The sequence below is a fragment of the Protopterus annectens genome, chromosome 13.part0 (assembly GCF_019279795.1).
Source record: "Protopterus annectens isolate FY-2018-M chromosome 13.part0, PAN1.0, whole genome shotgun sequence".
Taxonomy (NCBI): Eukaryota; Metazoa; Chordata; order Ceratodontiformes; family Protopteridae; genus Protopterus; species Protopterus annectens.
The window spans coordinates 971,241,912-971,265,555 of record NC_056747.1 but is presented as its reverse complement, the minus strand read 5'-3'; the positions used below and the strand labels follow the sequence as shown (position 1 = coordinate 971,265,555).

Below are 23,644 nucleotides of genomic sequence, written 5' to 3'. Positions count from 1 at the left end.
CTGAACACTGTGGGACTCCACTCATGACTGCTTCACAGTCGGACTTGGAATCAACTACTTACACTGTTGGTTCCATCTGTGAACCAGTTTGCAACCTACATATTGATATAGGGATTGATGCCTAGCTTAGTGACTTTCTCTATGATTCCTGAGTGGGGAATGGTATCAAAAGACTTGGCCAGATCAAGGTAGGCTGTATGAACCACCTTGCCTTCATCTACAGCTTTGGTGACTGACTCAAAGAACTTGATCAAGTTGAGCAGGCATGATCTACCCTTCACAAAACCAAACTGTGTAGGATCTAGAATTTGGAGATCCACTATATCCTTGTTTGTTAGGTCCATGATGATGCGTTTCACAACTTTGCATATCAGACTTGTCAGGATAATAGAGCAACAGTTCCCGGGGTCTGTAGTCACTCCTCCCTTGTGAAGAGGGATGACTGTAGCAGTGCGCCATTCAGTAGGGACAAAGCCTGAGGTAAGGCAGTGATTCAACGGGGCACACAGGTGAGGTGCCAGTTCACTCCGTAGGTCATGTAGAACACAGCTGGGGGTATCGTCAGGTCTCACGTAAGCTGTACTCTTGGCCTTGGACAGTGCTGTTTTAACCTGTGCAGCAGTAATACTGGGTGCCTGACAATATACTGGTATTGTGATTGGTCCTGGGGGGGGGGGGGGTAAAGATGGCAAAGAATCTGTGGGCTAGTAAATATTGGCAATATCTGTTGGCTCGGTATAGGAGGTACCATTGTGCAGCAGCTCAGAGTAAATCTGGGTATTGCCGTGGATATGCAAGACCCCTTCCAAAAACAGTTCGACAATGTAGAAAAATGGGGGATCCAAGAGCAAACAAGCAGAAACAGCAGACTGGTGAAGCTTAAATAAAATAGGAAAGGCCAGCAAATAACTAACAAATATTTAAAAGCTATGAACCTTTATTTTTCCGAACACCTCCCTCATGGCCTGCAAAGCACCCAGAACCGTAGAGTGGCACCAACTAGAACCTCCTCCACCCCACCCCCCAAATATGATTTCCTGATAACCAGTTTCTTCGCCTCCAATACCTACATGGGGCCCTGAATCGGAACACCTTCAACGGTCTGTTCTGTTTTGACTAGAGGCAAACGGATCCATGTGCAGTGCTCTCCACAGAATGGCAAAGTCCTGGAAAGACAATGACTTCAATATCCATTGCTGTGTCTCTATCATGGTTCTACTCAACTTGTATGCAGCAATATTCTGCTCAGACAGAACGCAAAATGCCTGTAAGGATAAACCGCACTGAACTATTAATTCCTAGACCTCCACCGCCATTCTACAGAAGGGGAAGGAGATGGCTGATCCTTGTTTCATGTACCACAATACTGTGGCACTGCATATAACAAAGAACCTGGAGCACACAAACACCAAGGATCAGAGTGCAAGCAGGCATAGTAACATTTCCATGCGTGTGTTTCAACCTGTACTACATGTTCAAAGTCCATGAACTTTTATCCCTCCAAGCACAATCTTAAGTCATATGTTGTCGCTGATTAAGTAGGCAGTGGGGCAAAAGAAAGACCTGGATTGAGGGTTAAGTGACTCACCACAAAGCTTCCTTTTCACAAGCACCAGAACAGGAATCTGAAAGGATAGGGGACGCTCTGAAGTCCAAAGAGTTTTGATGAACCACTAAATTTTCCTCATATGAAGTGAAGCATTGCTAGGCTTAAAAATGTCACTTGGGTTAATAGACTAGTATTCTGCTATAATATGAATAATACATGCCATGTATCCCAAAATTCACAGGATAGGCGTCCATCTGAGTTGGCAACAATAATTCCAGAAAATGCATCACAACAAAGAGCATATTGTCTTAAGTAGTGAAAAACCTTAATGAGATATGTATCCAAAACACCCCAGAAATTTAATTCTTAATGCAAACGAGAAGATGTGTCCCTCTTAAATCAAAAATGCCAGACCAGCATCACACAAATATCTAGGTATGGAAAAACCATAAATGCCCTGCAACCTACAATGGGATGTTACTGGAGATAACCACAAATACCCTGGGAGCAGTAGGGTAAAAAACAAAAATGCAACCCAGCTACAAGAAACTGTTGCACATAGGAATAGGATAAAAACATCTTTTATATCCTACGTTAACAGCATACCTCCCAACTGCACACATTAAATCGCAGAATGCACATAGTTTTGGTCCACTTTTCATAAAATTGTGTTGTCTGGCAAATTAGTAGCAAATCATTAAAGACTGAAATCAGAAAATGACAGACAAGTTTTAAACTTCATTCCTTCAGAATATTCATGCCAATGTAAAACCTAATATTCTATCAAATTTCTAAGTTTGTAAGAACAATATTTAAAATTGTCCCTATTTTTGGACGTTTGCCCCACTTTTACTTATGGCTTTGCCCAAATTTCTTGCTCTAAGAAATTGAGAGGTATGGTTGACGGGAAGCTCCCTTGAGAAATGAGAAGCAATACCGACTAAAGGGAGACTATCCAAATTTTGGAACTTGGATATGAAAATTGATTAAGGAAAGGTCTAGAATGGGACTCCAGGAACATTCTAGCTTTGGTGCCAAGAACATCCTTGTATAAAAGCCCAGACCCCTTTTGGAGGAAAGCACAGGTTCTACAAAATCAGAGTCATTATCCGATTGAAAATTCAAGGAAAATCAGAGGTCTGAAAAGGATGGTGAAGGGGAATCCCATTAAAAAAGCGACTCCCACCGATGATGGTATCCTCCACAAGTAAAGTCAAGCACCCAGGAAACCAATGTTAGACACTGCCAAAGGGGATGCTGAATGGCCAGAATGTAGGATCATATCACAGGATTGACCACATGGGGAAAAACACTGGGAATGGAGGCGTAGTCCAATTTGTTAGGCTGATGATGGGCCCAGGAGGTAAGGCCCTTGGGAGTTAATTTACTTTGCCATGGTTTCCAGTAAACTTCAATAGATCTTTTCCTATAAAGCGGATTTTGCATTAGGGGAAAGCCATACCTCTTAATGGTTACGATTTTCGGCTCATATTTTTGGTCTTGCAAATCTTTGGGATGATCTGAGGATTTAAATCAGCAAATAATGGCATAACTGAGTTTCAGACTTCAAATCTGTATGCTGAAACAAACCCTGTTACTCTAGCAACTTTTTACATTTTTAAGATAAATATTTAAAATCTGTTCCTGTGTTTGGGCCTTTGCCCAGACTTCTTGCACTAAGAGGCTGAGAGATATGGTGAAAGTTGCCTAAAAGAACTTGGAAAGAAGAACTGGATAATGGAGAAAATGAATTCAAGGGGTTACCCACATTTTTCAAACTATCTGAAAGCCTCAACAAAAAGAAGGACCAAACAGATCTTTACTGAAAGGCCCATTAACAATTTCCAACCCAACCGTCAGAAACTGAGAATAAAACTAGGCATAACAAAACACCCACAGTAGCATCAACTACTTTACAACTGTGGTTTGACTGCATTGATTTTTGAATTTCTCTCTCACCCACCCAACTTCTGTTGTGCTACACCTACTTAGCTTCCCACTCCTACTGGGAATTAGACTGCACCTCCCAGTGTTACTACTTATGGAAATTGGATAGCTCAGTTTGATAAAGCACTCCCATTATAGTCAAAGCTCTAGCTTCCGTTTCATATAATCCCATTTCAACTAGCGTACTCTGCAAATCCAGAGCATTAATTTGAATTGCGCATCGTTCTTTAATGGCTTTTCCTTGTTTTGACCAAAAAGTCAACTGTTTGCATTTTTAACCTGTTACAGGACCTTAGTCTTGTAGTATCCCTTACAACAGTAAGAGAATTGTGAATTACTGGAGGAACTCGGCCTTAAAATTTATTTTAAATGTACATTGTGTGTGTATACATGTACACACAAACACTCACATACAAGAAAAACACACACACACACACACACATATATATATATATATATATATATATATATATATATATATATATATATATATATATATATATATATACATACACACATACACACACACACACATATATAGATTAGATAGACAGATATATAGATTAGATAGATATATAGATATATAGATATATATATATACACACACACACACACACACACACACACAAAAATTACACTCACACTTTTTTCCAGTTTCGGCCTGCTGGCCTTTTTAACAAATTAACAGTTCTCACACGGCTCTAAAGAAATGTACCAAATGGTACTCCTCCACACCATCCTTCTGTCATGGACTTTCAGGTTCCATTTCAGTGCAGATCACTAAACTTATGAACCTAGAGGAAACCAGCATTCACTAACATTAGCTAAGTATAAGGGCTTGAAATATTGCACCTTCATATCAGCACTGGCTATGCTTTGTACATATGTCATTGTTTGCTTGCACAATACTATCACAGTTTATTACGCTATAACACACCTACATGGCTAGCAATTCAGTTTCCACTTCAATAAAATATGAACTGAATACCCATAATCTTACCATACCCAAAATAGCTATTTGTTTAAATATCCAACACATTCTATTGCTTGCATTTCAATGCCCACTAATACAAATGCAGCCATGCATCTCTACTTGTTTGCACATGTGCAGCACAGAGCACCGCCATGCAATTGTGCACCAAAGCCAGACAGTTAACAATTTTCCCTTGGATAATACTGTAGCACTCTAGTGTAGCCCTCAGCCGTAGTGCTATCCCAGTCAAAGAAATACTGCTTGTGAGCTGTAACCTATTAAACACCAGCAAAAACAGGAGCAGGCAGAAATATCTAACCACTGAGCTCCTCCATGAACAATTCTGAAAAGCCACCCCTAGTAAGTCTTCAACCTAACATTATGAACAGTTGGGCTACTCATTTCTCCTACTAACCTTGTAGTCTTGGGTCTCTTAAGGCAATGTAGCAATTGTCTCATGTACACAGACAACTTTCCACTACAGAGAAGAGATGTAGCTACACCAAGAATCTTGGATCCATGCTCTCACACTCAAAACAATAACACGAAAGTGTTTGTCAGCTCACTAACCACTACATATGCATGTAGTACATATCAAACATATACAGAGGTTTTACTGAAAATCTAAACACCAGAGACCTCCAAAACACAAGAGTGCTACAACTAACAGTTCCCACAGCACCCACAACACAAAGCAACACCAGTGTCTCACCCACCAAGTTTATAAAGGCAAAACACTTAAAATCAAATGTTCTGGTCATCGGAGACTCAATAGTGAGACACAGATGCCCCATTCTCCTTGTCCAACCTGGTGAAAAGTCATGCTCAGCTGCCTATCTGGTGCCAGGATTAGTCAAAAAAATCACACATGCACTAGGTTTCTCAGCATCAAGTACCATTATGACCCTGTCACAGTTCCTGTTGGTGTAAACAATCAGAGACGTACCTCAATGAACTACAAGAGAGACATGGTTCATCTCTCCTAATGCGTCCCAGACAGGTATGTCCCTAGCCTTGAGCAGCATTACTACTCTCACCTAGAATGATGCCACAGTATAAACAAAAACGATTTCAATAACTGCCTTAGTTTTGGTGTCATTCAAAGGGGATCCAGTTCCAATCAGCCTGGGAAGCCATGGTCGACATTCAAAGGGGATCCAGTTCCAATCAGCCTGGGAAGCCATGGTCGACAAACCGTGCTGCTTTGCCACAGAAAGTTTGCTCCTGGCATCTCTAGGCTTTCAGCTGCTGGCAAAGGCTCCTGCACCCCCCCCCCCCTCCAGTGGCTTTTTTAAACAAGGTCTCGAAAACATTAATGTGAAATTAATTAGTCAACTAGAACAAAGTAAGGGTCATGCTGCAAAATGCTAAGCACTTAAACCCAAAACTGCACTCCCTGGAAGCATGTCTAATCACTAGAAAATATAAATGTCTGTGCAGTCACAGAAACATGGTTCACGGCCTTTAAGAGTACCCAGGCCTTCCAATACCTACAATGCCTTTCACAACTTGAACATGTGAAAAGCAAAGGTGGCAGTGTTTCTATCTAGATACATTCACCTGTCTAATTAGACTGGACAACTCCATGGACTTCACGTCCCGGTTACAGTGGGCAAGACTCCCATTCAAAGCATAGACAGTTACAGATCCCAACTGGAGACAATCCAAATTTTACACAACACTCTGGTTATGGAGTATCAATTATCCCACCATCAACTTGCACACCTATGCTAGCCCCAACTCACTAGCACCAAGGTTTCTTGACTTTACTTCAAATGCCCTGGAATTAAATATTCTTATCCCAACAAGAGAAGCCATCCTTCTAGAAGTGGTCCTCACTGACAAGTTAAACAAATGCACAGCCACAACTGTCAGAAATCATTAGTTAAACCTGACTATAAAGCAGTCACATTCAAGCTGACACCAACACTAGAACTCAAAGGGTGAAATCAAACTAAAAAAATTCACCAAGGCAAACTATACTCCCTTAAGTGAAGGTATAAATCCATTCTAGACCCACTCAAAGCTGGAAGCGGTAACTACACCAAAGCTTACAATAAACCCCTGTACATTCACTTGCATAAGTGCATAACTTGGCTGTACCAGAAAAAAAAAAAATCAGAGCTAGAACCAACTAAAAACAAGCTGCCATGGTGGACATCCAGCATTAACAAGCTTAATAAATGCAAAATGTTGCTGTCCAAGAAAACAAAGGCACAGCCCCAACAATGAAAAGCACCCTCCTCAGCCTCAACAGGCAAATAGGAATACGTCAAATTATCTACAAGTTCCTTTGAAAGAAACTTAGCAAGTACAACCAAAGATGACCATAAGCTTTTACAGCTACATATGAAGCCTAAAATGAAGGACCCAAGCATGTGCAGAACTAGGACCAACGTTATTACACACACCAACCCCAGAGAGATACAAACCTGCTAGCAGACTGACAGTTCACTCACTTATACCCTCCTAACTTATCACAAACTTTCCCCATCCTTACAAATCTGAAAAGCAGGTCCTCAAAGCCTTGTCCAAGGCAGAAAATCCTCTATATAACCTTACAACATCCCAGACTGTCTTTTGAACAGGCTAAAACATTAACTAGCATCACCATTAAGTACACTTCAATCATAGTCTAACCACAGAACAGTTATTCCCTTCCACAAAAGTGGCCTAGCAACAGACCCATAAGCCAGACCAGTATCTTCTCTAAGGCCACAGAATGTATCATTATGGACAAAAAAGGGACTTACTGACCTTCAAACCCCGGATCCTACCCAATTCAGCTTCCTCAACAGCAGATCCTGCCTATTAAATATGGTGGAATTCTTTGAAAAATTTGACCAGGGCCACCAAGGTTAAAACTGTGCATACAGCACACCTTGACTTGGCAAAAGCTAATGACATAACCCCACAATCAGGCATTATCAATAAACTTAAAAATGGGTTGCCAGCTGGCTCACAAGGCGGATATACACTAAGTGGGTGATTACACATAAACCAGCAGATCGGTTACCAGCAGAGTGCCACAGGGGTCATTGCTGGGCCCCTTACTGTTTGGTATATACTTTCCAAGGTTCAGGTCAAAACTAAGGGATTGTGGCTCGTCAAGTTAGCAGACAACTACAAACAAAGTGCTATCACCAAATCCCCAAATGATGTCAGTATACTCCTGGAGGATCTCTTGCAGACTAACCACCGTCTCAAACTGAATGCAAAGAAATGCATAATCATTCCCTTCAGCACAATGTCCCTTCACACTATCAAATCAACACCTTAAGTACCCACGAAGTCATAAGGGACCTGGGATCACAAGCTGACTGCAACCTTAAACTTCTACCACCATACGTCTACTGAAGTAAAGAAAGTTTTCTATGTAGCATACTTCACTAGTAAAGGCATCACCTCAAGAGCAAGAGGGGTTATAACCCCTCTATACTCAATACTAATCCAGCACATAATTGAGTAAAACATCCCGTTCAGCATGTACCATACAAGGCACCTGCAGCAAATGGACAGACCTCAAAAGGTGGCTAACAAAGAAGACCAAGGGGCTCCAGCATGTGCCTTACACAGAACGACTTGTGTCCATATCACTAAATTCTGTGTCATATAGACTTCTTAGGGGAGACTTATGCCTGGCCTACAGAGCAATGACCCAAATATAATGAATTTGCTGCATATCAGTACATCAAATGGGATAAGGGCTACTTGTTCCTGGGAACTCAATATGGCCTGCAAGTCTACAACTTAGAAATAGCAATAGGACATGCTACAGGGACAAATTTATCTCCCAGTGACTATCAGAACAGGCTACCAATTCATGTGAAACAGCACTGTTCAAGAGGAACTTGGACGAGTGGATAGGACAATGTAAATTCTTACCAGGAATAGTGCCCACAATCCTCATGGGCAATCATTACTAAATACAATCTTGGGTAATGACTAGCATTTTCATTGGATTATATGGGGATGAAAAGTCTAGGCTTAAAATGATCTCCTGGTCAGTAACACAGTAATCGCCTATGATCCAAACAATTTTTTATACATCTTGAAATAGTTGTGTTATACTCCTGATTACCGACACTGTATGACACTGTATTGCTACAATAATCCTGTAACATTGCTGTTGAATGCTAATTTATAATAAAAATTGCATAACATGTTGAAACTTCTCTCCCCGTGTCTCTGTTGAAAAAGGGCTGATCTTCAGCTCAGTCGGACAATCCCGGTCAACAAATGCAAAATAAATAAAAAAATTTTTACAGAGTATACACCTCCCCCGCCTAAAAAAAAAAAGTTTTGATAACTTAAGAGAATAAAAAAAATTAAAAAGCAAATCCATACAATTCTTCAAACTTATGTTTTTCATTACCAACTACACCTCAAAGCAAGAATACTGTAAAACTCAAGAAATGCCTACACTGTCAGTTACGAACCGCTAAAGCTCAACCACTCATGTAAGACCAAGTTGCGGTTTCAGAACAATTGGTACTTTACATAATTTTAAAATTTAAAAATTCTGCCAGTTCTATTGAAATAAACACAGTTTCAGAAGTGCTAATACAACACGTACAGACAGGTTTTTGTACTTTCCTACACACGTCCACTTAACTAGTGTTGACATACTACTACTTAACACAAAGACTTGTCTGCAACTACTCGCCGCCACTCAAAATTCAGCTCTAGTAAGACTAATTATTTCAATTAACAATTCCAACACATGCTACCAACACTGACAGTAGTAAGCAAAATTTCATTTAAATGTACAGTAACAACGCAATAAGAAAACATGATGTTTTTACCATTATGCCTACTCAACCCTCATTCATTTGCTTCCCCACTCTGCCCAAGTACTCCAAAAGCCATCTAGATTCAAGAATAAAACATTAGGTACAACTAATCAATATGGGTCAAGAAAAAGAACATGCAGCAGACCATACACCCTTTGGGACATAATGAAGTCACGACCACTAAAAAGCCAACTTTTAGATTCAAAGTGGTCAATATAGCCCGACTGCACAAGGGTGCTTTAGGAAAAGAACCAAGTAAAATGAAGTGCTAGTTCCATCTTAAAACCACTGCACACGTGATTTGGGATAGCTTCCCTTTCCAAGAATATTGCAAGAACAAGTGGAGACAATGTGAACCTTTATAAAAGCAAACCACAGAAAGAGAGAGGCACCAAGAAAGAAACATACTCACAAAAGCAACTTGTGAAGCAAGTCATCCCTTTTCATGACAAGCCTACAAAATGACTTGAAGTGCGGGATTTTTCTATGCAGTAAACAAAAGAACAAACACTATTGACAGTTATGTATCAACTGGACTTGGTTAATGAACCCTTTCTTTTCCGAGCATAAGATGTATCAGTGACAATGAAGACAAAACTGCAGAAACAATGTTTAAAAATACTGTTCAGAATAGACATACAATCTGGTTAAGTAATTCAATGCATAAAATCAAACAAATTACCTACTCAACACAAAAACAAAATCACATACACAACAAATTTGTTATATTACTGTCGCTCTCACTCTATTATACAAAACTCAAAACTTCCAAAGTCTTCAAATTTACAATAACCACTCCATTTACATATAGATCAATATTGTGGTCAGTTTCTGTTTTATGAAACGATATGAAGAATTACAGTTTGAGAAAATTACCACCATACGATATAGTATATAAAAGACATTATCCCACGTTTATTTTTTTCTACAAACTACAGCAAAGTATCTTTATGGCGAATAGAACGTCAGGAAAAATAAACTAATACTACAATGCCACAGGCAAATATATAAAAGCAAAGTGAGACAAGGACACAAAAACACAGTTGCAAAGCAGGTACAGATACTAAAAAGCAACATCTGACAAATAAACTAAATTATTGCAGATAGTTGACAAAATTTCAGTTTAGTTTGGAGTAGTCATTTCCATTTAACAGCAAGAAAAAAATAACTGCTGCACAAGAATAGGCTAGCACCTACTTGCATAAACTTCAAATAATCAACTGTAGGAATGTTTCTCCAGTTCATGCATGGTCCCACTGACTGCCTATATCCCTGCCATAGGCCACCCCCACATAACTGCCACTGACAAAACTTTAGTTGTAGTTGTAGCTAGGGGTTGTTTTCCCACAGTACTACCTTTCAACGTTTCTACAATAACGTGCCACAGACACGTCCAAACTTGGAAGTGCAATACAACAAATGTACAAAATTACTTACAACATATGATTTTATATGTCAATGTACTTCAGTACAAAAAGTGATCATCGACTTTTCTTTAGGACAACAAAATCTCGTAATTTTAACAAATAAGTGAATTGGAGGGGGCAGTCTACCCCATACAAAACTGCTTCATTCAAACTAGATCCCGTCTCAAATTCCTCGTGCACTGTCATACAAAACTACAGTATAAATCACCTTCCACAATAAAATACTAATTATTACTCTGAAAGGTACGCATACAGATTACCATCTTTCACTGGAGTGTCTACACAGTACAAATTCTAACTACCACTAACTGCGAATTAAGTGCATCATACAGAACAACATTTCGCCGATCATCAGATTTACACGGTTCTGATGCTGCTAAGAAACTTTGCTTCACAGACACCCCGGGGAAATAACCACCAAGCCATTATTTCACAACGATAAATAAATGCATGCTGAAAAATGCGCTTTATCACTCAAGGATTCAGACCAAAAACACTATCCACGAGATGTAGGTACATCTGTGAACAGAAACAAAAACATTTAAACAGAAAAATATTAAACAGCATGCACTTACCAATAAGGAAGAGTATCTTCAATAGCCTACGAAAACACCGGTCACTGACACCAACGCCAAAACGTTGTTGCAGACAATCCTTAAAAAGCCCATGTGAAGAACATTTACCAATAGTGGCCGACAAAAACAAACCACTGGGTGTCTCAGTCTACGTGTTACATAAATTCCTTGAGCTTTCCAATACTCCAAACAGAGCATCTGCTCGCACCTTTGAAACAAAAGGAAAACGTACAGTTAGTATGCTTTCGTGTCAGATTTGTTAATACCACTGTACTCCAGAAACAAGTAAATAACTGCAAATCAGATGGCAATCACTCCAAGAAATGCATCGTATCTACAAAACCAAGCAGTCGCCATTTTAAAAAGAAAAAAAATCAAGACACGGCGCTATTACTGGAAACAAAATGGGTAGCAAAAACCGCAAAATTAGCCCCTTTAAAGGCCTCAGGGCCTCTCACAAAACAGCACTGAAAGCTACCCCCAGCCCTGAATCAACTCCGCCTGTTTCGTACCTGTGCCCGCCGATGTCCGTCGTAGCATTACAAGATAAGGAATGCCACCACAATATACAACTTCCTCAACAATAAAAATAGGAATATGTAACTATTACATTGAGAAAAAAATAATCAACATAATAAAAAAATCATTCATTTGGCGCACCGACACAAACTCCCCTATTGTCTCAAGAGTCGGTGTAACCGCGTTGAAAACCCTGAGTCTGCGCAATATGACCCAAACACACAGAAACAGAAGTACAGGATACGGAAAGCCAGAGTGTTCGTTTAGTTTTAAAGTAATAGTATTCCACAATTACTATGCAGTACGGTGGGGAAGATCAGCGCTTTTCATTACTGCGATCAGAATGGTTTTACTCTCTATTCAGATACCTAAAGTAGAACATTTAATTACGGAAGCATGATATCTTGCATCACTTATCAGAATACATTAATTTGTTTCATAACCAGCAAAACCATCTATGTTGTAGAATTATAGTTCTCTTTATTATTTGATATAATGTTAATTTAAATTGTTTCTAATGTGGAATGTGCTAGAGTAACCCCAGAGTAAGTTAAACATTGGGAAGACAGAAAAGCATTACTTCTGTAAATGTAGAGTATTTGCTTTCTTAATTATTTTCTCGGACTGCAGACGTCCATATAAGGACTGTACTATAAGAGTAGCAAATGAGTAAGTAAATCTTAGCCGAAGACCGTTTCTTAGGTCGATGTTCTGTGTGATCTTAAATGCCATCGCACGCTGACTGAAGGGCAGTACATTTAAAATCATAACTAGAATGAATATAGTTTTACAGCACAATAAAGAAAACATATTGATTAATGCAGATGTTTTTTTAAAAAAAACTTGGAAATATACTTGTGTTGGCATAAAAAAAAGTGATGTTTTATCTGTATGTGGAATCAAAGCAGATACCGTGTTGTAACTCGTGTATTTCAAGTTAATAAAGTGCAATATGGTGTGTGTGGCTTTCTGTCTTGTTTGTCACCGCGATGAAGTATGCAAAGTATACCTCTCAACATCTTAGTACAAGAAATCTGGAGACTGGACAAAACCTAAAATAATGGCGACAAAGGCCCCTAAAATAGAGCTAGATTTTAAATATTACTCATAAAAATTTAAAGTTGATAGAATAACAGGATTAGTGTTAACGTGCATTTTCTGAAGGCTATGACGTCTGAAACTCAAATGTATGTCATTATTTAATGACGTTAATCTTCAGTGCTTTGCTGGAAAATCACAAATTATACGAGAAACAGACCAAACATATGACCCATGAGGCAAAAATCTAGACATTTTGAACAGTTGAGAGGTATGGTCAAAATACTACAAGGGTCATATCATATACTCTGATATGACTATCTATGCTTACTTGTAGAACAGAGAATGAGTTGTAACTTTAAGCAGCATTTCCAAGTGTAGGCACCTACATATAAACAGTGAGCACAAGCAGGCAGCAGTGCCATATTGAGAGAACAACCAGAGTGTCAATATGGTTAAGTGCAGTAGTCATGAATGTCTGTTTATAAGTTTAAATTACTAAGTCTTAATCCTCATGTGTTTGTATATAAAAAAGCTGCTTGAACTGAAACCACAATTGTTTGTCTGTTTTATATGACCAGATGAGCGACATGGTGTCAGAACTGGTATTGAGAGAGCAACTTATTCAAGCCATGAGGTGCAGACTTGAAGGTGAAGCTATATTGAGCAAGTTAAATGTTACATGTGCTCAAATTATTAAAAAAGGCCAGAAACGAACTTCAGGTAACCAGAGCTCCCACAAAAGATTTATTTTGCAAAGAAAACGATACGAAGCATTAATTGCGCACAAAACGCATTATTAATTAAATGAGTAGCCATAGGTCTCAACCTTTTAAGAAACCAATGTGTGACAATCAATCAAAATGTGGAACACCCTATTTTTACACTGCGCAAAACACGCCATTGCCATGGGGTCTAGAACATTTGTAAAATTCAATACAGGACACTTGATTCAGATATAAAACCTTTATTTTACAAGCTGCAATACCATTACTACACCATAAGTACATAAACAGCACTTCTGTACACACTTGATTCAGATGCAACACAGTTTACAAGCTGCAATACCATTACCACACCGTAAGTACATAAACAGCACTTCTCTACACACTTGATTCAGATACTACACATTTTACAAGATGCAATACCATTACCACACCATTAGTAGATAACCAGCACTTCTGTACAAATCAAAAATAATATCACACTGTCATTAATCCACTTGCTACATTTAAATCCTCTAAACAGACCTGTTAGGATGCTGTTCTTGCACTACACATCATCATACATTAGATACACCAGATGCACACTTGTATGCTGCTGTGGCTTTCTTAGCAGCATCTAAAACATGTTTTGGCAGCATAACATCACAGCATTCCAGTTCTTCATTCATTTTCACTGCTAATGATGAGTTCAATGTATATACACTGAGAGACTGTCGCAATTCAGATTTCACTTTTCACACCATACTAGATGCTCTCTCAGCTTCTGCGTTTGAATGTGGCAAGCAAAGTAGAGTCATCATAAGCTGCTTAAAGAGTGGCAGTTTTACATCAGTAAAAAGGTCTCTCAGAAGGTGTCCCCAGTACTTGGACACACATGAGTGGGGCCCATCCACTGAACCTGTCAGATTCCCCCTGTCCTCGATCTGATATTGGGTAAACTAATCAATTAATTGTTCAGCCTCAGCATCATTTTTCACAGACACCCAGACAGAAACCAATATCCCTGACAAGTCCTAAAGAAATATCCAATTTTTTGGCAGGATTAATATGGAATGCAACATTTTTCATTAAGTGATCTTGCATGGGAAACTTTTTAAGCATTTTCTGCAGTATAGAACGCAGTAATTGTTTTATAAAAGTTAAATTCAATAACTGTGCCAGCAATATCCTCCTCATGGCTACTCATGTACTGTTTAACTTCATAGCCAATACTCACCTCACTGTTTGGCAGAAAAGAGGTACTGTCAGTCAACACTGAGACATCACCTTTTTTGATTAGTCTGACAGCAGCTGCAGGTCTGAGGAGTCTGCCAGCATACTGCTGCAGGAGTTTATGCACAGTAATATGCAGTGTTAGAAGCTGCCTTTCTCAGCTTTGAAGCTGAATGTTGAACTCCAATAAGGGTTCCAGTGCATACTTAAGAAACATAAAAATCATATGCAATGCATGACTCTGTAGGTGTTTAGAGATCAAGTCAATCTTAGTAGACCGTGGCTCCACAGACAAAAAATACAAAGTCAGAGCTAGCCACATGGCCAAGGTTCTGTTAATTACCTTTCCCAGACTCAGTCATCTTGTAGGTGCATGTCTACTAATCTTGAGGAGACAGTGTCTGTGAATAAAGCATATTCTTGCAGTTTTTGTTGTCTTTGTGCACTGGAACTGAAATGACAGTAAACATCAGATATAAGTTCTTCAACTGGTGACTGTAGTACTTTTACACCACCCTTACTACATAGATCTGCCAGGTGGCACAGACACCCCACATTTACCATGGTAAGCTTCACCTCCTTTAAATGAGAAAACACAGAATTGTGTTTCTCAATCATTGAGGCAGCATTGTCTGAAGAAAAGGCCACAATGTTGGAATGGAAACTGGAATGTTAAATTGTGTCAGAGTGGACATTAAAGCATCAAACAATGCTTGTCCAGTTCCTGACACACATTCTGGCATATTAAGGAACCGTATAACATTTTTGCCTGCCTTTTCATCAAGCTAACCTGCAAGGATCACCAACAGTTTTTCATCACCTATGTCTGTGCTTTGGTCCATATAAACACAGAATGGTGATTTCTGGCAGGCAGCAGCAGCGTCATACTGGTAATGAGGCCCTAAAACATCCTGTGCAATATAGGCTGCCTTCGTTGCTCCACATGTCATTTTTCTGAGAACATCTTGATCCTCTCCACATTTCTTCATAACTTTCTGAATGTGTTCTCCTGCTGCAAATGATAAGTTGTGTTTTGCAAGGAACGACACAAAACCAACCTCTGCCTCAACCACCTTTGTACTTGCTAACTCTGAGGTCCAAAGAAGTCTGCCATGGTCCTTCAAGCTGCATGCTTGCATTTCTGTCTGTGTTTCTCACTGTTGGCATGTTGTTGCAGATGCTTATCTCTGCTCCTGTTGCTAACTATAAAGGCCTGCATGATCACTCTACTCACTCTTGCTTCAATGATGACACTTGCAATCCCCTGGTGCTCACTTGCCCACCTAACCAGTGTTAAAGAAGGGAGAGATTCATTGCAAAATGACATTTTCAGTATGATCAAAGCACTCTTGATCTCAAAATTCATGTTAAGGATAAATAAACCCAGCTTAATGTACTTGCACTACACTTCAAACTGTACCATGAAATACATACACTGCATCATGACAATACTACTTACACCACTTCAGAAATGTCCTAGCCCTATCCTACACTATGGTATGCACCTGGCAAAGATGCCTTGAAAAGATGAAGTATGGCACTCAGTACTTATAAGAATGTGATATTTCAGACATGTCATAAACAGTTATGACCAAAGAATGTAAGCTCTTACATCTTTAACCACCAAAAAATAAATCACATATCCCAACCAGTTGTACATCAAGAAATCCCAATATTGTACTGTAAAATCCAAATAGCACACAAACTGCAAAATATTATATACAATGACTGCAGGAATACTGGCATGAATGTGCTACAAGATATTACCATTACCCTGAGGCAGCGACAACAGAATGTGCATTAAACATTTTCTGAAGTAGAACTGTATAACTGTCAAGTGACATGCATGACATTTTCTCCAAAATACATCAGTATAGCTCTAAAAATAGGGACAAACCTAGATACACTGAAAGTATTAGTGAAAACTGAGACACTAACAGAATAGACAATTTTAATTGTCTAGTGCACAGCTAACAAAACAAATTCTGAAAGTCTTGCATAAAAATATTTCCAGCATGAGCAGTAATGCACTTTTAGCCTGCCAATATATCAAAACACTTTTACCCATAGCAAGTGCTCAGGCTGTTCTTAGAAATATCTAAGCTAGTTTCAGTAGTCTGTCTTCAGCACTTAAAATAAAATGAAGGCATAGTAACTGCCCTTTTACAACATGTAAGTGACTGTATTGCACTCCTGGGTTAGAGAACACAAAATACACTGCATTACTTTTAGTAATATTGCAAATCAAACACAGATACTGTAATCATTTTTGTAACACCCTTCATAAAAATTAGCATGCCTGTACAGTAAAATAGATGTACTCTGAGGACAAGGCAATAGTAACCCAAACAACCATCAGGATAATTGTTACATCAATTGCTGTGCAAACATCTGACAAGACAAAAAAGCATAGGGTCTTAGGCCTTGCTATTATGACCATGTATTGTAAAACCAGTACAACAAGCAAAATAAACCCTACCTCTCAACTTGTTAGGACCAGAAGTCTGTACAAAGCTTTATACTTTGGAGACAAGGGCACAAAAGAGGAACACATTATAAATATTGCTCTTATAAACAAACCTGGAAAGCTGTTACAACAGGACTTGTTTATATGCATTTTCTAAAGGATATGAAATCTGAGATTCAAATGCCTCTTAATATAGTGACTTTAAATTAGACAGCATAATTTCCCAGACAAACAGAACTGTTATGAGCAACAAACCAAAAAATATTGAGCAAAAACCTGGCTAATAGGTTCAAAGGTAGGTACTAGGCTATTGGCCCTAGGGCCTATATAAACCTAGCCAAAAAGGTACCCTGGCTTTCGCCACCCAAGAAAATGATTTTCCTGTGCCCCTGTCAAGCAAAACCACAGAAGTGATCCCTGGGGTGAATTTCCTATTTCCCATCCAGTCATCAAGATTTTTCTTGAAGAGTGCTAATGAGGAGCTCTGTTTGACATAGATAGGTAGTCTGTTCCAGAGTATGGGAAGTAACTGGGACAGGAATCTATCCCTCCAACATGTTCTGTTTATTGTGGTGACAAGGTTTAGGTCCCTAGAGATTGTAGCTCAGAGGGATTGGGATTTCTTTAAGTGGAGCATGTACAACAGCTCTGGGTTTGACATAGCTTTGTATGTTAGGCAGAGATCACCTATGAGTAGGCAATATGTGATGGAGTAAAGCTGGAGTTTGTTGAGACGGTCTACGTAGGGCATCTGTTTGAGGACAGTAATCCTCTTTGTGAGGTATTTCTGTGGCCTTTCCAGTTGTTCTAGATGCCTTGTGAGGTACATACCAAAAGGGGCATTGTACTCTATAATGGGTCTAATGAGTGATGAGTAGAGGGGAACAATGACCTCTTTTGTTCTGGATGAGAAACCTTTTGTGATGAGGTGAGCCACATAGAAGGATTTCCTGACCACTGTGGCAATGTGATTATCAAAGTAGAGACTACTGTCCACCTGTATCCCAAGGTCTCTTATCACATTGTTGGTGTTAAGTAGACTACCAGCTATGTGGTAGTTCATGGGTACAGAGTTTTTACCAAAGGGGATGACAATACACTTTTTGGCATTGAGCTTCAGGCCATGGCTTTGACACCAGGCATCTGTCTCAATGAAGCCCTTTTGTAGTATGTCCACATCGTTAGGAGTTTCAATTATGGCTCCTAGTTTGCAGTCATCTGCAAACTTTGTTAGCCAAAGACCTTCTGTGTTAGCCTGTACTTCAGAGAAGTAGATAACAAACAGGAGATGACCCAGGACTGAACACTGTGGTACTCCACTTGTCACTGGTCTGAAGTCGGATTTGGAGTCTGCTACTTTCACAGTGTGGGTTCTGTCCGTGACCCAGTTGGCAACCCATCTTGTGACATAGGGATTTATACCTAGTTTAGTGAGGTTATCTATAATTCCAGAGTGGGGGATGGTGTCAAAAGCCTTGACGAGATCTAAATAAGCTGTGTGAACCACCTTACCCTCATCTATGGCTTTGGTGACTGCTTCAAAGAAGTCAATCATGTTTAGGAGACATGATCTGCATTTTACAAATCGGAACTGGGTAGGGTCCAGAGTTTGGAGATTACCAATGTCTTTGTTTATATGTTCCATAATGATACATTCCATGGCCTTGCAGACCAGGGTCATCAGGCTAATGGGGCGGTAGTTCCCGGGGTCTGTCATGGCTCCCCCTTTGTGGAGTGGGATAACCATTACGGTGCGCCATTCAGTGGGCACAAAGCCTAAGGTGAGGCTATGATTGAACATGGTACTTAGGTAGGGTGCCAGTTAATTCTGTAGTTTGTGTAGAACACAGCCTGGGATATTGTCAGGTCCCATGGATGCTGTGTTCTTGGCTTTGGAGAGTTTTTTTTTACCTGTGCAGCAGTGATTACAGGAACTTTGCATTCTTCCGGTATAGAGATGGGCCCTTTAGGGGTGAGAGGGGGGTAAAGTTAGCACTGAACCTATCTGCCAGGACATTGGCAATATCAGTTGGCTCTGTATATTTAGTGCCATTGTGCTGTAACTCAGAGCAGATCTAAGTGTTGCCATTGAGATTCTTGACATAGCTATAGAATGCTTTGTGGTTGTCTTTAGAGTCAGTGGCAATTTTGTTTTCGTAACTAGCTTTGGGGGATTTTATGAAGGATCTCAGCTTCTTACTGAGGTTGACCAGGGAGTTCCTCCGGTCATGGGATTTTACTCTTTTTTGCAAAAGTTTCTTTCTTCTGTTGTACAGTTTGTTTATGGCAGAGGACCACCAGATTTGCTTCCTTTTTTGGAGGATAGCATCTTGGTTCTATTAGGGATAGCATGATCCATGCACTCGTATAAGTGCTTATAAAGTACATTTGTGTAGGATTCAGCAGTCGTACCTCTATTGTCTGTCTGCATGGGTGTCATGAAGTTTGCCACTTCTGTCTTAAGAAGTGTGAAGTTGGCTTTGGAGAAGTTTTTTACGATGGTTTCCCTAATTGGGGGTGGTGCTTTGGAGGGCCCTGATGCTTGGGCAGGTTTTTATTGAGAGCCTCCGCAAATGCAGGTGTGTGTTTTGTGTTTCTATGTGTGTGTTTTGGTGGTGTAGGTTTTGAGGGACTATGTGATGAGTGTGGTGTGGTGCAAGTGTTTACCTTCTCCACTAGACTGTCTAGTCCAGTCTTGGGTGAAGAGAGCTTTGCTTCCAGTTTGGCTATATAAGTGCATCTCTCACAGGTTGTAGTGTTGGGTGGTAGGAGGAGAGGGTTGTCTGTGTACATGAGGCAATTGCTACAATGCCCCAAGATGCCCAGATTCATCAGGTAGACAGGAGAAATCATCGGGAGCTGACCCTTAGACATGCCTGTATAGGTGCTTATTTATTAAGTACTAAAAATTGCTTTCCTCTAGACAAGTGAGGAAAGTTGAGTGTTGTAGTAATTTTCAGATTATTTAGTGCTTACAACGAGTTCTGAACAAGTGCTAAGTTCAAAGAAACATATTTGAGTGCTGAAACTAGAAAACTGGCAAGTTCTAAGAAACAAAATTAAGCTAGAAGGCTTCCCTCCAACACAGAAAATATTGGGGGCTCAGAAGCCTACAAACAGTCTAAACCACTTACAGGAAAGTCAGGAAACAAGTTTAATTTTTTTTCTTTCCCAGATTGTCTCTTTGTACACAGTAGGAATGCCTGAAATCAGAATATGATCTCACTGCACTCAGTTGAGTGAGCAAATGAAATGGGCCCAGAAGGAGTATCCAAACACAAATTTACAAGAGAGGCGGGCAGTTTTAAAGCCACTAAGATTAACACCAAAACAAAAACAGGGAGGGTGGGTGGGGAACTAACTGAAAAAACAGAGTCAAAACTTCCAGTTCAGTTAATATTCAATGCAGCACAAATAAATCAATTAAAATGCTATATTATTTGAAAAAGTGCAGATAAAAGGTACTTAAATTCTCTTATACATCCAGTTGAATACAGCTAGATCTTAGCTGGCCAAAGCTGAGGTTTTAAGCAGAAAATATTCCAAAATGTACCACTTAAATAGGCAGTGACAGGATATCAATGAATGAGACTACCCTCACCTGCAATTACTAACAGGTAATAAAAATCTAGCAAGCACTAACTGAAAAAACAGAGTCAAAACTTCCAGTTCAGTTAATATTCAATGCAACACAAATAAATCAATTAAAATGCTGTATTATTTGAAAAAAGTGCAGATAAAAGGTACTTAAATTCTCTTATATGTCCATTTGAATGCCGCTAGATCTTAGCCGGCCAAAGCTGAGGTTTTAAGCAGAAAATATTCCAAAATGTACCACTTAAATAGGCAGTGACAGGATATCAATGAATGAGACTATCCCCGCTTGCAACTACTAACAGGCAATAAAAATCTCGCAAGCACTAACTGAAAAAACAAAGTCAAAACTTCCAGTTCAGTTAATATTCAATGCAACACAAATAAATCAATTAAAATGCAGTATTATTTGAGAAAAGTTCAGATAAAAGGTACTTAAATTATCTTATACATCCAGTTAAATACAGCTAGATCTTAGCCAGCCAAAGCTGAGGTTTTAAGCAGAAAATATTCCAAAATGTACCACTTAAATAGGCAGTGACAGGATATCAATGAATGAGGCTACCCCCGCCTGCAATTACTAACAGGCAATAAAAATCTAGCAAGCACTAACTGAAAAAAATAGAGTCAAAACTTCCATTTCAGTTAATATTCAATGCAACACAAATAAATCAATTAAAATGCTGTATTATTTGAAAAAAAGTGCAGATAAAAGGTACTTAAATTCTCTTATACATCCAGTTGAATACAGCTAGATCTTAGCCATCCAAAGCTGAGGTTTTAAGCAGGGAAACATTCTAAGTATTGCTCTTAAACATAGAAAGCTGTTAGAACAGGACTTTTGTACATGCATGTTTAAAGAATATGAAATCTGAAACCAAAATACTCTTAACATACAGTGACGTTAAATGAACACAGCATAATTTCCCAGACAAACACATTTTATGAGCAATACACCAAAAAACAGAGCAGAGACCTAGCTAACAGGGATACATTTTAAATATTACATAAAACATAGGAAGCTGTTAGAATAGGACTTTTACATATATTTTCTAAAGGATATGCATTCTGAAACTCAAATTCCTCTTAACATACAGTGCTTTAAACTATACAGCCATAATTTCCCTGACAAACTGAAATTTATGAGCAGCAAACCAAGAAATATAGAGCACAAACCCAGCTAATAGGGATACATTTTAAATATTGCTCTTATAAACATAGAAAACTGTTAGAACAGGCCTTTTGTACATGCATTTTCTAAAAGACAAAGATACTAATTGAGTGTCACACTAAACAATTTATAACTAAGTAAACTTAAATATTGCGGCTTTCCAGTTTTCCAGTAGTTTTTAACCTTAAGCAAAGGACTAGGAGAAAATAATCTTTATCATCTGTGCAGTACAAACTTCCATGTGTCACAATGCATTATAATTCATTTTTATTTTTTTTAAATCCCAAATTAACTAAGTGTATCACATCAGCATATCTATGTTATGACCAAGGCCAAACATCACTCCAGCTGTATTTTTGCCATAATAAATTTACCACTGAGAAAAACCCCTTATTTTTAATTCCAGGTATAAAATCTGTACCATTGCATTTGCTTTGATCCAGATAGTCTAGCTAGTGTCACTGTTATGTATCTCTAGAACACAAAATAATCCATCTACAGTCTCAGCATCTGGACAGCGGGCTACTAACACACACACACACACACACACACACACACACACACACACACACACACACACACACACACACACACACACACAGCCTGCATACCCACCAGCATTATTTCTAACACACACACACACACACCAGCATTTTTTCTAATACACACACATCACCTGCATACCCACCAGCATTATTTCTAGCACCCACACACACAGCCTGCATACCCACCAGCATTATTTCTAACACACACAGCCTGCATACCCACCAGCATTATTTCTAACACACACAGCCTGCATACCCACCAGCATTATTTCTAACACACACAGCCTGCATACCCACCTGCATTATTTCCAACACACACAACCTACATACATACATTTCTAACATACATTTAGCTCTGTACAGTAAGCAGCTGCAGCTCCCTCAGTCCACAACAAAATAAGTGAAAATCCTCCATGTTCCACCGCACCACCTCCAGGCTCCAGCAAAAATAAAACGCAGCCTTTTGGAACAGATGCATGCACTCAATCCCCAGCTGGCCGGCTCCCTGAAGGTCTGCAGACTCCTGTTCATCTCTGTCATGTCCTTCCACACACTGGACTTCACGAATCCTTCCTGGCTTCTCTTCCAGTGACCCACAGCATGACCAGCAAGTTTATTCTTCTCCAAGGAGCACTAACAGATACTTCCTGACTGCATCCTGAAGGACTTTTTGAAGGCAATTTTCTGGTGTGAAAACCATTGTCGGTGCATGATTGGGTAAGTATTTGGGAGGTCTCATTGTCTCCCGTCCTCAGGAACACTTAGTTGATTGGCTCGTATACTGAGATTGCGATTGGCTGTAATTGCGGTATATGAGCCAATCAAAAATCTTGTAGTACAGCCAGTGCTGTTCAATGCAGAGTCATGAGAGTGACTGTTTGATTGGTTTGTATACTGTGATGCCAATTAGCATAACTGCAATCAAAACTCATGTAGCGGAGTCAAAGCTGTTCAATGCAGAACAGCGGAACAGTGTGTTCGTTAGGGGCTGAATGCAGCATGTTCTGTATAATCCAGAGCACTTTGCTGCCCAGCGAGTAGCACAAAATGTATTATTAAACAAACAAAAGGCACAAAACACATTGTTAATTAGGCAAAGTGTTCAAAAC

General features: G+C 39.4%; 1 protein-coding gene across 1 annotated transcript in view; it reads right to left on the bottom strand.

Annotated features, from left to right (window-relative positions):
- LOC122788003 (bromodomain-containing protein 3-like) overlaps window positions 1–11,998 on the bottom strand; it is a 1,216,914-nt gene extending 1,204,916 nt beyond the window's left edge. The window contains exons 1-2 of the mRNA XM_044054929.1: window positions 11,777–11,998; window positions 11,265–11,472 (exon numbers count right to left, since the gene is read on the bottom strand). The gene's annotated coding sequence lies outside the window, so the exon portion shown is untranslated. The remainder of the gene's footprint in view (window positions 1–11,264; window positions 11,473–11,776) is intronic.
- Between the last annotated feature and the right edge of the window lie 11,646 nt (window positions 11,999–23,644).